Source organism: Phyllostomus hastatus, unplaced genomic scaffold (genome assembly GCF_019186645.2).
Source record: "Phyllostomus hastatus isolate PE091 unplaced genomic scaffold, TTU_PhHast_1.1 phas_scaffold_12, whole genome shotgun sequence".
NCBI classification, from domain to species: Eukaryota; Metazoa; Chordata; class Mammalia; order Chiroptera; family Phyllostomidae; genus Phyllostomus; species Phyllostomus hastatus.
The window spans coordinates 20,499,174-20,513,166 of NW_025334007.1; positions in this window are offsets into that span (position 1 = coordinate 20,499,174).

The window sequence follows — 13,993 nt, forward strand, 5'->3', positions numbered from 1 at the left end:
TGTTTTTCTCCTGTTAATCTTTTCTCCTTTCTTTCTTTTCTTTCTCGCTTTCTCCCTTCCTTTCTCTCTTCCTTCCTTCCTTTCTTTCTTTCTTTCTTTTTCTTTCTCACTCTTTCTCTCTTTTCCTTCCTCCCTTCCTTCCTTCCTTCTTTCCTTTCCTTTCCCTTCCTTTTCCTTTTCTTTCCTTTTCTTTCTTTATTTCTCTTTCTTTCTTTCTTTCTTTTTCTTTCTTTCTTTCTCTCTCTCTCTTCCTTCCTTCCTTCCTTCCTTTCTTTCTTTCTTTTTCTTTCTCACTCTTTCTCTCTTTTCCTTCCTCCCTTCCTTCCTTCCTTCTTCCTTTCCTTTCCTTTCCCTTCCTTTTCCTTTTCTTTCTTTCTTTCTTTCTTTCTTTCTTTCTTTCTTTCTTTCTTTCTTTCTTTCTTTCTTTCTTTCTCTCTCTTCCTTCCTTCCTTCCTTCCTCCCTTCCTGCCTTCCTTTCTTTCTTTCCTTCTTTTTCTTTCTCACTCTCTCTTTCCCACCCACCCTTCCTTCCTTCTTCCTATTCTTTCCTTTCCCTTCCTTTTCTTCCCTCCTTCCTTTCTTTCTTTCTTTCCTTCTTTTTCTTTGTCACTCTTTCTCTCTTTCCCTCCTTTCCTTTCCTTCCTTCCTTCCTTCCTTCCTTCCTTCCTTCCTTCCTTCCTTCCTTTCTTTCTTTCTTCTTCCCTTCCTTCTTTCTTTTCTTTCTCTTTCTCTCTCTCTCTCTTTCTCTCTCTCTTTCTTTCTTTCCCTTTCTTTTCTTCCCTCCCTTTCTTCCTCCCTTCCTTCCTCCCTTCCTCCCTTCCTTCCTCCCCTTCTCCCCCTCCTCCTCCTCCTCCTTCTTCTACTGTGTATCTCTGTCTCTCTGTCTCTCTCTGTCTTTCCTTCTTTTCCTGTACAGAATGCCTTGGCCGAGAATGTCTTGTCCACTGAGCGTGCAGGACGGCTCTCGCACTCCGTACACAGGTACCGGCGAAAGGGGGTGCCTATCTCCTCTCTCACTGGGCGGCCCGCCCTGCCTTGTTGGCTCAGACAAGCCAACGCTTTTGTAGGCTCTCCGTGTCTGTCTCTTGCTCACAGTAGCCACGACATCGGCGGTACCTTCTGGCACCGCCACCGAGGGGAGGCGAAAAGAAGTTGTGGGATAGTTTGCTTGCTCAGCTGCACACACAGGCTTTGGTGTGATGCTGTGGGAGAAGGAGACAGAGGGTCAAGGTCACACCAAGGCCGAGGAAGACCTGAGCGTGGAGAGTCCTGGAGGAGCCGGGCACAGGCCGGGAGAGGGGAGGCCGGCAGCTAGCCACAGCGGCCCAGGCGTGTTAGAGCACAGCCGTGAGACAAATGGCGAAATGAGCCCTTGTCCAGGTGCCCTAGAAGGTAGCCGTGGCCCGGGGTCTGCCGGGAAGCAGGTCTCAGAAGGCGTCCCCTGCCTAAGACAACACAGGAATGTAGCCTCCCAAGCATGACACGTAGAACTCTGTCCCCTCCTTCCTGCCCTCGGGATAACACGGCCGATTCCCCACCCCCAGGAGGCCGTGCAGAGCTGTCCTTCCGTTCAAGGCCACCCGCCGGTCTTCACGGGGACCCCTCCCACGCGCCACCGGGAGCGGGACGCACCAGAAGGCTGAGGCTTGCACAAGAGCCGGCCCATCCGCGCAGCCCGCGCCCGGGAACCTCCGAGTCCTCAGGGCTCGTGAGTTCGGCTCCCTAACACCCACCGGGTGCAAACCGCCGTCGGGGGCGGGGCTTTCCCAGGGCCCGCCCATTCTCCGCTTTGTGGGGCTGACCTAGGGACGCCCCTTTCCGTCCCTGCCCCCCGGCGTCTGTGCAACTGGCTGCGGGCCCTGGGGGCGCACGACCTCCCCTCGGACACAGCAAGAAGCTCGCACTGGGAGACAGAGACCCCAGCACACCCCGGGCTGTGGCTGGGATCCCTACTGACACACGGCTCTCTCCCTCTCTCTCTGGCAGAACAGGCATTATTCCTAACCACAGACCGAGCTATTCTGCATTTTGTGGCTGTTTGTTTTTTAAAAATACTCGCCCATGGTTTGGGACAGGCCGGTGCCGCTGCACCACAACAGTCTCGTGGCAAAATAATCGGGATCAAAATAATAAAACCAGCGCGACTGGGAGGAATCCAACGAGTTAAAATAAGCAGCTGCTGTGCACACGAGAGCTGCTGTCGAGTGTTTCTGGGACGTGGCCACGCGATTGCTTGCACAATAGCGATCTACCCGAGACGGAAAAGGCAGCCCCCGTGGTAAACACTGCATGGAACCACGTGTACGTAGCCTCTCGTCTCCCGCCGTGAGTGGGCGGTGCTCCGATGTATCGGTGAAAGCGACCTCTCTCAGCTAGTTCTCTTTTCTCTCCACGTTGTCCTGTCTACAAAAGAGTCCTCACTCGGCTGCTGATGCTGAGTCCTCACCATGCCCTGCTGTTACCCTCTTCACATTCAGAGGGAACTTTTCAATGTGGTTTTTTGTGTACGCGGAGTTGCTGTACCATCTTACACTACTTATATCACTTTCAGGAGCACGGTGCAGGGATCCGATATTTTTGTACGTGGCAGTGTGATGCCCTCACTCATGCCGGCGAGCTTCTGGGCACGTACACGTGTCACAGTGTTATTGACTGCATTCTCTTCCCGTCAACTGCTCTATGGCAAAGGAGGTAAAAATAGACACTGGAGGAGCAACAGTCTCTTCCACTGGACAGATATATGAAAAAAACAAATAACAGCCCGGAACCTGGGCCCCGGCTGGGAAGCTCAGTAGGCCGGTGTGTCTTCGCCGGGTGCCAGGGTGGCGGCGGGTCGGGCCCCGGGTCGGGGTGTCAGAGTCAGCCCATGAATGCATCGTTGTTCCTGAAAACCCTTCCCCCTTCCCCCCCCATTATCCCCTCCCCCCTCCCCTCTGGTCACTGTCAGTTTGTTCTTCATTTCCGTGTCTCTGGTTCTGTTTTGCTTTCCGTGTTTGCTTTGTGGATTAGGTTCCACTTACAGGTGAGGTCCTAAGGTGTTTGTCTTTCGCCGCCATGGAGGCACCGTGTGTTATATTTCTGACGGCCCGTTGGGGGGCTATGGAAACATCCAGGGGGACCCTGGCCGGGAGGCTTGTTTGGCTGGAGTGTCATCTCAGACATCAAAGGTTGGGGGTTTGATCCCCGGCCGCGGCGCGTAAGGGAGGCAACCAATCGATGTTTGTCTCTCGCATCGAGACTTCTCTCTCTCCCTCCCTTCCTCTCTCTTTAACACCCACAGGCATGTCCCTGGGTGGGGGTCACTATACACATAGAAACAAATACACACACACACGCTGGTGGTGGGCGCCTGATTCCTGGGTGCAGACAGCATCCTGGATCCCTCCAGCTCCTCAGTACACATGTTTACTGTGACCTGGGAACGAAACAGCCCGCCGTGGCCACACAGAGCACTGTGCCTCCACCCTGGATGAGGTTTATACGGAGCCACCTGTCAGGTGTGGGAGGAGACGTCCCATGGGGAGGGATTCTCTGATGCCTGGTCAGGACCCACACAAGAGCCACCAACGAATGCATCAGGAGGGAGAACGACAAATCGGTGTCTCTCTCTCTCAAATCATTAAATAAAAAATGGCGTGTCCCCAGTACAATGGGCTCTTGCACATATTTGAGTGGCCACCTGGAGTGTCCCTGCTGGGATAAGGTCCCTGTGGGCACTTCTATTTCATGTCAATGGAAGCAAGGGGGCGCTCTTCAAAAGCCAAGGAACAGTGACCAAACAAGGCGCCTGTTGCTCCTGACTTCCCAGCAGCCCCGTGACCCCGGATTCCCGACTCAATGCTGACCGGTACCCAGCGCTGGAAGGAGGCCGGTCCCTGCAAAGATCTCCGGCTCCTTTCATGGGGGGGCTCTTCCGTGACCATCGGCTTTCTTCTGACAGCCGAGCTTGGTGCATCGCTTCCTACAAAAGCGTGACCTCCCTGTTCCCTGTGTCTCTCTCCTTCTCCCTTGGTCCCTTTCTCGGGCGACGCGGGCGGCAGAGACGCAGTCAAAACATGGACATCTCGGTGCTGTCGCACGAGATGCTGAAACACCCCTCGTACCACGGGACCCACCGCTCCAACGGCCCTGCCGGGACGGCCGAGATGAAATCACACCTCCCAGGGGGCGTCGCCGGCCGGGGACTTAATGAAGGAGACAGGTCCACCTTTGACACATCCGTCTTTTGTATCGCCTGCAGCCGAAACCGCTCTGGGTGGATCCGCCTAGAAGTTCTTTAAAAAAAAAAAAAAAAGAAGAGGAGGAAAGGAAGGAACAATATAATGGCAAACCGTTACATAACTCTGCAGGTTATATTTAGAATCATTTCCACAGCGTGAAAAATAAGCGAGGCGAGAACGGCATTAATAATGCGCGTCTAGCTCCCTAGTCGCTCGCAGGGCCCGCCCCCGTGCCCACGGAGACGGGTCTGCCGCCGCCTCCGGGCAGGCCTCGCCTGGGCGTTTGCCGTCGGACCACGCACAGCACACGGCGGGTTTGCGTGACTGATGTTTAGGCTCCGGAGTCCTTGCCGGAAAGGAGGGCCGCTGATCCAGGCTGCCGTCTCTTGCCCGAGGTTCCTCTCTTCCCCAGTGGGGAGCCCTCGGAACCCGCCCTTCCCTGCATCCCGGGGGGCACAGCACCCACTGCGCCGTTGCCCACAGATGTTCTGCCTGCCGCCCATTCGCTCTCCTGAAGGGGAGGTCTAGATTCTGTCAAGACCGGTGCGCCTTCATGCCTCACTCTGTCCTCAGCGTGCTGGTGGTTTGTCTGGTTGGTTGGTTTTTCCCAGGCCCTGCTTTCCTCAGAGAGGAGCTGGATTTCTCTGGAAGGCAGGAGGCATGAACGAATCAACGTAGCCATTCCATTGATCACTTTGTTTTTGTTTTTTTTAATTTTTGTTTGTTTTGGGATGTCCTGGGCAAAGCCACAAGGGGACCACCAGGTTCTGTGCCTGCAAACGACTCCAGGAGCGTGACCTCCGCCCCGGAGATGGACACGCGCACGGCGCAGCAGCACTGGGTGTCCTGGCGGACATGCGGACCTAGAAGGGCAGGAGACACCCGGTACCTGTGGGAAAGGACACGGGAGACTCCCAGACTGGTTTTACGGGGGATGTTGTTCCTCCGGGAACCCAGGGACCCGTGCAATGCCGCTCCGTCAGGTCAGAGACTGCGGATGGCGAACTTCCGCGGCAGGGGCTGAGTGGACGCCGAGGGGCTGTGAGACCGTCCCACTGCCTCCCACGGCTGGGGGTACACCCGGAGGGAATGAAATGGGGGACCTCCAAGAGATACCTGCCCCTCTGCATGCCTTGTGCCATTTCCCCTACAGCCACGACGGGCAAGCCACACAAATGTCCACGAATGGGTGAGTGGATAAGGAAAATGGGGTCCCACCCCTACCGGGGACGAGGAATCTGCCTGAAAAAGATGGAATCTCCTGATGGGAACCTCCTCAGCAGGGAACCCAGATGGACCCAGGCGCCCTTCTGTCCGGCCTTGCCCCTCCAAGGAGGGCGTGTCTGTTTGCTTGTCCAAGGTAGAAGCTCTTTCCTCCTCGGGAGAATTAGGGTTCTGCCAGCGGGGAGAGAGAGAGAGAAATCGGCCGCAGCTTGCACGTGCCTCCCCTTCTCCCGCCCGGGGCCACCGACGGTCTCAGCGATGACGAGAGGCCGTCTGGGTCCACGCAGACGCCTCCCAGGAAACGGATGTAGTCTTCTTCGCAGGGGAAGTCTGCCTGTAGCTCATGCATGTGGGAAACGCTTTCTATATCCTCAGGACCAGGGGGGGAAAGCAAGTCAGAGATCTCGAATATCCATATTTTAGAAAAAAAATACTTACAGGTTGAGAACTGAGCAATGGATAAGGACAGTGGAGCCACAGACACTATAGTGCCTAATTTACGTTTTTTCTTTTCTTTCTTTCTTTCTTTCTTTCTTTCTTTCTTTCTTTCTTTCTTTCTTTCTTTCTTTCTTTCTTTCCTTTTTCTTCTTCTTCTTCTTTTTTTTTTTTTTTGAATTCACTCCCAAAATGGGAGTCTGTTGCTCAATGACCCCACAGCTGGGTGGACCTGAGTAACATTTTCTTTGCGTTCAGGGTACTTCTGTGTTGGTGTCGGGGGTAACGCAGTGGTTAGACCATCGCCCACTCTACACAGCGGACCACCGCTGTTTCCGGCGCCCACCGGGCACCACGTGGAGTCATTGAAATATTCTGGTGCCATTTCCAGTGTGAATAGCCAGGTCCCACTGGTTAACAGTTTGTAGCAAGCCACATGATCCTGGCACCGTCCACAGGACCATGTAAATGTTGTAGAAACTATTTCTGGGGATCCTCACTACTCCAAACATCTCCAAATTTTAAAAATAATAAAATACACAGCACTTAACATGTCCAAGGGACTCTAAGTTATTTCTGTCTAGTATTTCATGGAATGTTCATAACACACTTTAAAAAAATTTTTTTTAAAGATTTTATTTATTTATTTTTAGAGAGGGAAGGGAGGGAGAAAGAGAGAGAGAGAAACATCCATGTGCGGTTGCTGGGGGCCGTGGCCTGCAGCCCAGGCATGTGCCCTGACTGGGAATCAAACCTGCGATGCTTTGGCTCGCAGCCCGAGCTCCATCCACGGAGCTACGCCAATGCCAGGGCCAGAAAGATGTCTGGACTGCGGTTGGGGGTCTCAGTGCCCACCAGCCCAGGATGCCCCGGGGTGTCCATGCCGGGGCCGGATCAGGGATTCCGCTCATGCGTCTGGGTGCCACCTCACTCGCTGCTCCGTGGGAGGACATCTCTGAGTCCCCACCAAAGCCAGCGCTCATGTGTGACAAGCCGCTGGCATCGCAGGAGAAGTGGGCGGGAGAGTGACACGAATGCGCTCCTTTCGCACGTCGATAGATGGCTGGGAGGTGCAGGGGAGTGCGGGAAAGCACGTAATTACTGAGCTCTTCCTCGCAGCGGGCAGGGCTGCGGGTTAGACCCGTCACACGGCCCCGACAGGGTCGGCGGGGCGTCTGGGAGCCTGCCTTCTTCAGAAACTCCTTTCCGTCTGAGCGAGACCCATGTTCGGTCCGAGGAGCGGACATCACTCTAGCCGAGCCCTGTTATTTTCTCAGCACGATGAGCTTCCTGAGCAGCGACCAAAAAAAAGCGAAAACAAAAACAACCATAGTGACACTTTTATTCAATGTGTCCTCGCAGTCGCTCCGCGAAGGGCTGTAAAATATCGATCCTTCATCCACGTAGTAACTCTCTGATAGGACGGCTGCTCTTGGCCCCAATCCATCCACGCCCCGCGTGACTCGGAGAGAAGCAACCGCTGCTCAGATGCAGACGCAAGATCTCGGCCTCCCCGACAGCGGGATGGAATCTTCTGCGCATCTCTTGTCTACGGCCGCGGAACACGTTATCCCCCAACACACGGCGGCGGGAAACATCGATCCAGTGAAACCGTTTACGATCTCCCGGTTCCCGTAGCTCGCGGTGGTGGGTCCGACGCCCGGGGTCTCCAGGGCACAGCTGTGCGCTCTCATCTTCCGGTTCCCAAGATGGAAAACTCACCCCGGGGCCCAGGGCGGTGCCGGGGAGGGGGGGCGCTCTGCTGTGTGAGTGGGCTTCTCTCCGGCTCGGGGAGCAGCCGCCCACCCCCTAGGCCCCCAGGACCGAAGGCCGGAACTGAAACTCCGGTGGCGTTTCCCAGGAGCTGCGGGCAGCAGACTAGGAGGACCGGACCGCAGTGGCGCAAAGCGTGGGAGAAGGACTTTAGATCCGTGGGTCTGGCTGGACAGGGGCCTCGTCCCCGGGGCCGCCTCCCAGCCACGCTGGCCCACGGCCACGGCACTTCCGAACCGAGCTGTGGTGTACGGAGCGCGGGCCACAGCCGTGCCCTGACCCCAGGCAGCTGTCGGCCCTGCACAAAGGTGCCTTCTTCGCATTCTCGTTGCCATCGACTTGGTGCTGAGAACCACTCGTTGGCAGAACAGTCCTCACTCACCGAAAACCTGGGGGACGAAGTGACCCAGAGATATTTTAAAAACACGCCACTAGTGGGAGTTTCCAGGGAGCCCCCGTCGAGTGTTGTGGAAGGAAAGAAGAAACAAGCACAGGCAGAAACGAGCAGGGCAAAGACGAAATCTGGGGGGCGGCCGGGAAGGAGCTCGATCTAACGGGTGTACGTGAAAGACGCCGTGAAGCACATGTCTCACAAGAGGACAGGCTGCGTCGTTTTCCTAAGACGTCTCCGTCCTGTACGAACTTCCACCAGGGCTGCAGAGGACGTCTCAGAACTGCGTGCAAGGCGTCCAACTCATCACGACACGGTTCCCCCTCCAGCCTGCAGCGGTGTTAGACCCCAGCAGAGAGGCACCGTACAACGTATACATGGAATCAAAATCTATCCTACTGCAACCGCCGCGGGCGAAAAAATTTGCACTATGCCTTGAGTGGAAGACTGAATTGAAAAAAATCAGGCAATATTAGAAAACGGGGGAGAATGAGTTTAAATCCTTGGGTCAGGACGGTGGGGGTTCACAGCCTGTCACCCCAAGGTGGGGCTCTGTGGCGTGCGGCTTGTTTTCAGCCAGGGGTGTCCAAACTTTCGGCGTCTCCGGGCCGTGCTGGGAGAAGAAGTGCTGTCTTGGGCCGCACACATTAAATCCAGTGTGACACGTCATCACACACACAAAAATCTCATCCTGGTTGAAGTAAATGTACGATTTTGTGTTGGCTGGCATTCACAGCCGTCCTGGGCTGCATGTGGCCCGCCGGCCACGGGTTGGACACCCCCGATTAAAGCTAAGGGCAACTTTAGCGGGGGGAGGGGGTCCCTCCCTAGAAACACCTGCCCTTCCCTTCACTCCCTGGAAGAACTCAAACTAGGGGCCTTGCTCACCGTGAGACGACGTCGGAGAGAATCTTTTCTGACCTCTCTGTGGGGAAGGACACACGTCTACTTCCTAGCATCTGCTGTTCTTTTTTTTTTTTTTAAGATTTTATTTATTTATTTTTTAGAGAGGGAAAGGAGGGAGAAAGCGAGAGAGAGAGAGAGAAACATCCATGTGCGGTTGCTGGGGGCCGTGGCCTGCAACCCAGGCATGTGCCCTGACTGGGACTCGAACCTGCGACGCTTTGGTTCGCAGCCCACGCTCCATCCACTGAGCTACTAGGCTCACAAACACGGGTTGGGTAAACCAGCCCACGGCGGGGGTCAGCGTAGCGCTGGGGGAAGCTCCCCGGGGAGAAGAACAAGAACCGGTCGTGTGGCCGCACACTCTCTGACGGTGTAACTTCGAACAACCCTGCAGTAATCACATCGCTGTCCTCACCTCTGCGCAGAACGCGGCCTCGTAACAAAAAGGAACCGTGAAAATTCAATTAGATGCAGAAGCGCGTTAACCCGAGCACATTGGATTTTAAGCGTGAAGCAATTAGAGACAACACAGCCCTCGCTTAATTATTTTATCTACAATAAGATTATCTTCCGCATCCACTTGGCACTTTCCAAAAACATGATTGTTTCCCTCGCTCCTTCCTGTCTCCGAATGTATGTGTGGAGAGTGATTCAGGCGTCAATGTTCTCAGCGTTTTTAACAGCTCGGAGAACCGGGCAACTGGAAGTTCGTGACTGCACAGATCTTGGGTGACCCTTGTACCTAAATGTTTTCTTCTTTGTAACGACAGGGTGTGACCCCAGGGCCAGCCATCAGGGTACCCCTAAATCCTTCTGTCTGAGCAGGTCCCCTTGTATTATGACCGGCAGCTACTAGAGGACAAACGGTCCGTCTAGTATGCTGACGTGATGGCCCCTCACCACCCACAGGGGGTTCAGAGGGTGTGCAAGCCCTGGACATTCACTCGTGTTTGGGGGTTCATCTCGGCGCCTTCTGCATCTCCTGCACCACCTGCCACCTCCCGGCTGCAGGCGCCCCAACACATACTCCACAAACCACGGGAAGTCTGGGGCATTCAGGACAGACAGCAGAGAGACCGCCAGACCAATTGTTTTAGACATAAACATTGCACCTTCCCCTCGTGACAATTCTCGGTTGTCCCCTGGGGACGCCAGAAATGTCCCGCTGACCATTCTGAGGACGCAGGCATTCATTGTCCTTCTACCCTGCTAAGTTCTTCCGGCAGGATGGATAACCACGTGGACCCGAGACACAGGCGCAGGAGGAGACGACCACCTTTATCCCGTGTGGGCATACAGGGGGCCCGAAGATCATGGGACCGGGGCCAGGCCAGGCCAGGCCGTGAGGACTTCTCTGGGGCTAAGGAGGAGGGCGCCGTGGTTCGGAGCTCCAAAGGGGCAGGACGGGGAGTCCCATGGAGACGGAATCGCAGAGGTTTGGGAAACGCGTGTGTCGGAGGCACCTGTGACCACCCACGCGACACTGAGGGGACTTGGGTCACATGGACCCACCTGGGTTGCTTCCTATCGGTCCCATGGAATTCGTATTAAACAACAGTTTTCTGCGACGATAGCGCCCTTCACGGGCTGGGTCCTCCCCGTGCTTCCAGGCCGCTCTCACGCACATCCGCGGTTTTTCCGGAACCTTTCCTGCCCTAAAAATAACTACGTTAAACACCATCATAATTACATCACCCAAGATTAAAGATAAGGAGATGATCTGAAAAGCAGCAAGACAAATGAGCGAGTTACCTACCAAGGAGTGCTCATAAGACTGTCAGCTGGTTTGTCAAAAGAGACCTTGCAGGCAAGAAGGGGCTAGAAAGAAGTATTCCAAGTCACGAAAGGCAAGGGCCTACATCCCAGATTGCTCTATCCAGCAAAGCTCTCATTTAGAATGGAAGGGCAGATAAAGTGTTTCTCAGATAAGGTCAAGTTCAAGGAGTTCATCATCACCAAGCCCTTATTTTATGAAATGTTCATATAAATTATATGAAAAGTATATGAAATGTTAAAGAGACTTATCTAACAAAAAGAAGATAAAAAACATGTATAGTAAAATGACAGCAAACTCACAATTACTAACAACCACACCTAAAACAAAAACAGAAACAAAAAAAAACTAAGCAAACAACTAGAACAGGAACAGAACCACAGAAATGGAGATCCCATGGAGGGTTGGCAACAGGGGAGTGGGAGGAAGAGAGTGGGGGAAAAGGTACAGAGAATAAGTAGCATAGATGGTAGGTAGAAAACAGACAAGGGGAGGGCAAGAGTAGTATGGGAAATGTAGAAGCTAAAGAACTTATGACACACGGACATGAACTAAAGGGGGGGATGTGGGTGGGAGGGGGTGTGCAGGGTGGAGGGGAGTGAAGGGGGAAAAGGGGACCACTGTAATAGCACAATCAATAAAATACATTAAAAAATCATGAGTGCCCCCAAGGGGCACATTTGCAGAGGCAGACTGTGGTCCCGTGCACCATGCACTGGGAGGACCCCCCTATGCAACCTCTGTGCGGGGGGGGGGGGGTCCTCTCTGCCTCGAGATGTGTTCCGACGCCCACCCCACACCCTCACCCCGGACACACGCGTGTCTGCCCAGCCCTCGCCGCCTCGTCAGCCAGCACACGGGGCTCGGGGGCGGGGGGGCTGAGCGGTGCTCACGGAACGCGACTCTTGCGCCACGAGGTCACGGAGGACACTCTGCTGCAGGCACAGCTGGCACGGGGGGGGCGCTGAACCAGCGAGTGCAGCCACGGGCCAAGCAGGGATCAGAAAGAACCGGCCCGGTGCTGGGTGTAAGCCCGCAGGGAGCTTCCCTTTGGGGACCCACAGCTCTGGCGGGGGGAGGGTGCCCAGGTAAGGACTGCTACGTCTCATTCTTCTTGAGAACATTTTCAATTCCAGAACACTCTGCCCAGACGGACCTTTCAACACCCGCGCTCCTCAGCGCTGAGCGAGGGTCCGTGTGTCAGCCCTCCAGGGAGAAAACATATGATTTAGAATAAACACACTGAGGACCAGGAGTTTGACCACATCCTCTCTCCGTCATTCTGCCCTTTCAGACATGTTTGATAGCCCAGGCCACGTAGCTCAGTTGGTTAGAGCGTCATCCCAATACAATACTCCAAGGCGGTGAGTTCGATCCCCGGTCAGGGCACGTACAAGAGTCAACCCGTGAATGCATCAGTAAGTGGAACAACAAATCTGTCCATCTGTCTGTCTGTCTGTCTCTCTCATCAGTAAATAGAAATTTAAAACATTACTTAATAGGCGTGGTATCATTTGACTCACATTCCAGAATTTAGTTGCCATTGGGGTTGGCCCACCCAGTGCCAACTGTCCTGCAGTGCTGTGGTGAGCCTGAAATCTTCCCTTTGGAGGCTAAGCCGATAGCTAAAGGACTTCTCGAATGAACCACATTTGCGTGAGACTTTTCCCCTCCTCTCTCCACCCTTGGCCTCCGGAACAATCCGTCCTCCTCCTGCTGGGGGTGAACAGGCAGCGAGTGTGGGGATGGTTCTGGGGAGAAGGTTAACTTGGAACGTCTGTGGTGCCAAGTGTCTCTTTACGGCATTTTTGTGTTGACATCTCTCTCTCTTTTTTAAAGATTTTATTTATTTATTTTTAGAGAGGGAAGGGAGGGAGAAAGAGAGAGAGAGAGAAACATCCATGTGTGGTTGCTGGGGGCCGTGGCCTGCAACCCAGGCATGTGCCCTGACTGGGAATCGAACCTGCGACACTTTGGTTTGCAGCCTGCGCTCAATCCACTGAGCTACGCCAGCCAGGGCTTGCGTTGATATCTCTTCATGCTTTCTTATCCCTTCCTTGGGTCACTACCCTTTAATCCCGTGGTTGAAAAAACATGCCCAATCCCACAATGCACTTCATCAGATGTTTCAGGCACACACCTGTCTCACGGTCCTGCTCCGAGTAGCTGTGGCGATCTGCACCTTCCCGTCGGAACGCACGGCATAAGCGCACCCGTGCTGTCAGCAACAGAATGTTGTGTCCAGCGCGATGCCTGCTGGAGAGTGGAGAGTACCAGGGTGTTCAGCTCAGGCTGGACGTTTGGTCTGCAGAGGGAAGCGCTGGTGGACAGGTAGACCTTTCTGTGTGTGGTGTGGAGTATGATGCTTCATCAACGAGAGGGGGGCCCTACCTTCCCAAAAGTCACCCTAGTTTGAGTAAACGACTGCACTGTTTAAGGCGCAGTGCAACTAGGGAAGAACGTGCTTGTGTTCTTGTTCCTAGGTTTAGTTTAAAGAATGGAATGGAGGGAGGCGATGCACACGTCTGGGGCGGAGAATCCCATGATGTCAGAGTGGCGATACATATTTTTTAATACATGTTTATGGATATGAGAGAGAGGAAAGGAGGTAGGGAGAGATGGAGGGGGGAGGCAGGCAGGGAGGGAGGGAGGGAGAAATACAGACAGACAGACAGACAGAGGTGCTCACGTGACAGCGAAACATCAGTTGGTTGCCTCCTGGGTGCACTTGGCTGGGGATCGAACCCACAACCTACGGATGTGCCATGACCAGGGACTGAACCCGCGACCTTTTGGTGTACAGGATGACGCTGCAAACAACTGTGCCACCCAGCCAGGGTAGAGACAAATATTTTTACATTGGAGTCTTCCTGTAGACGTCCACATTTTCGTTCCTGGGGAGAAAGGTGTCACGTGCTTGTCTTATCCTTCCCAAAGAGTCTGGAAATCAACATTCTCCCTAAGTGATGCCACGTGGTGACTTTAAAAGCTTAAAAAAAAAAACCATCCCTCAAGCCTGTTGGAGCTTGTCTTAACGGCCAGAGCAAATCAAGACGGACTTAATGGCCAGAGCAAATTGGATGTTCAATTTCAAGGTCCACCACGACACACTGAGCGTGCTCTGTCATTCCTAGGGCGGCGGACCTGTTAGCACAGCTGTTCCGCTGCTGAAACAAGAACAACAACAACACATAAAACTTAAACACAAAACCTTCCACTCCAGCTTGGTGTTCCTTCTGACTTACCTACCCACCGACAGCATCGGTTGCC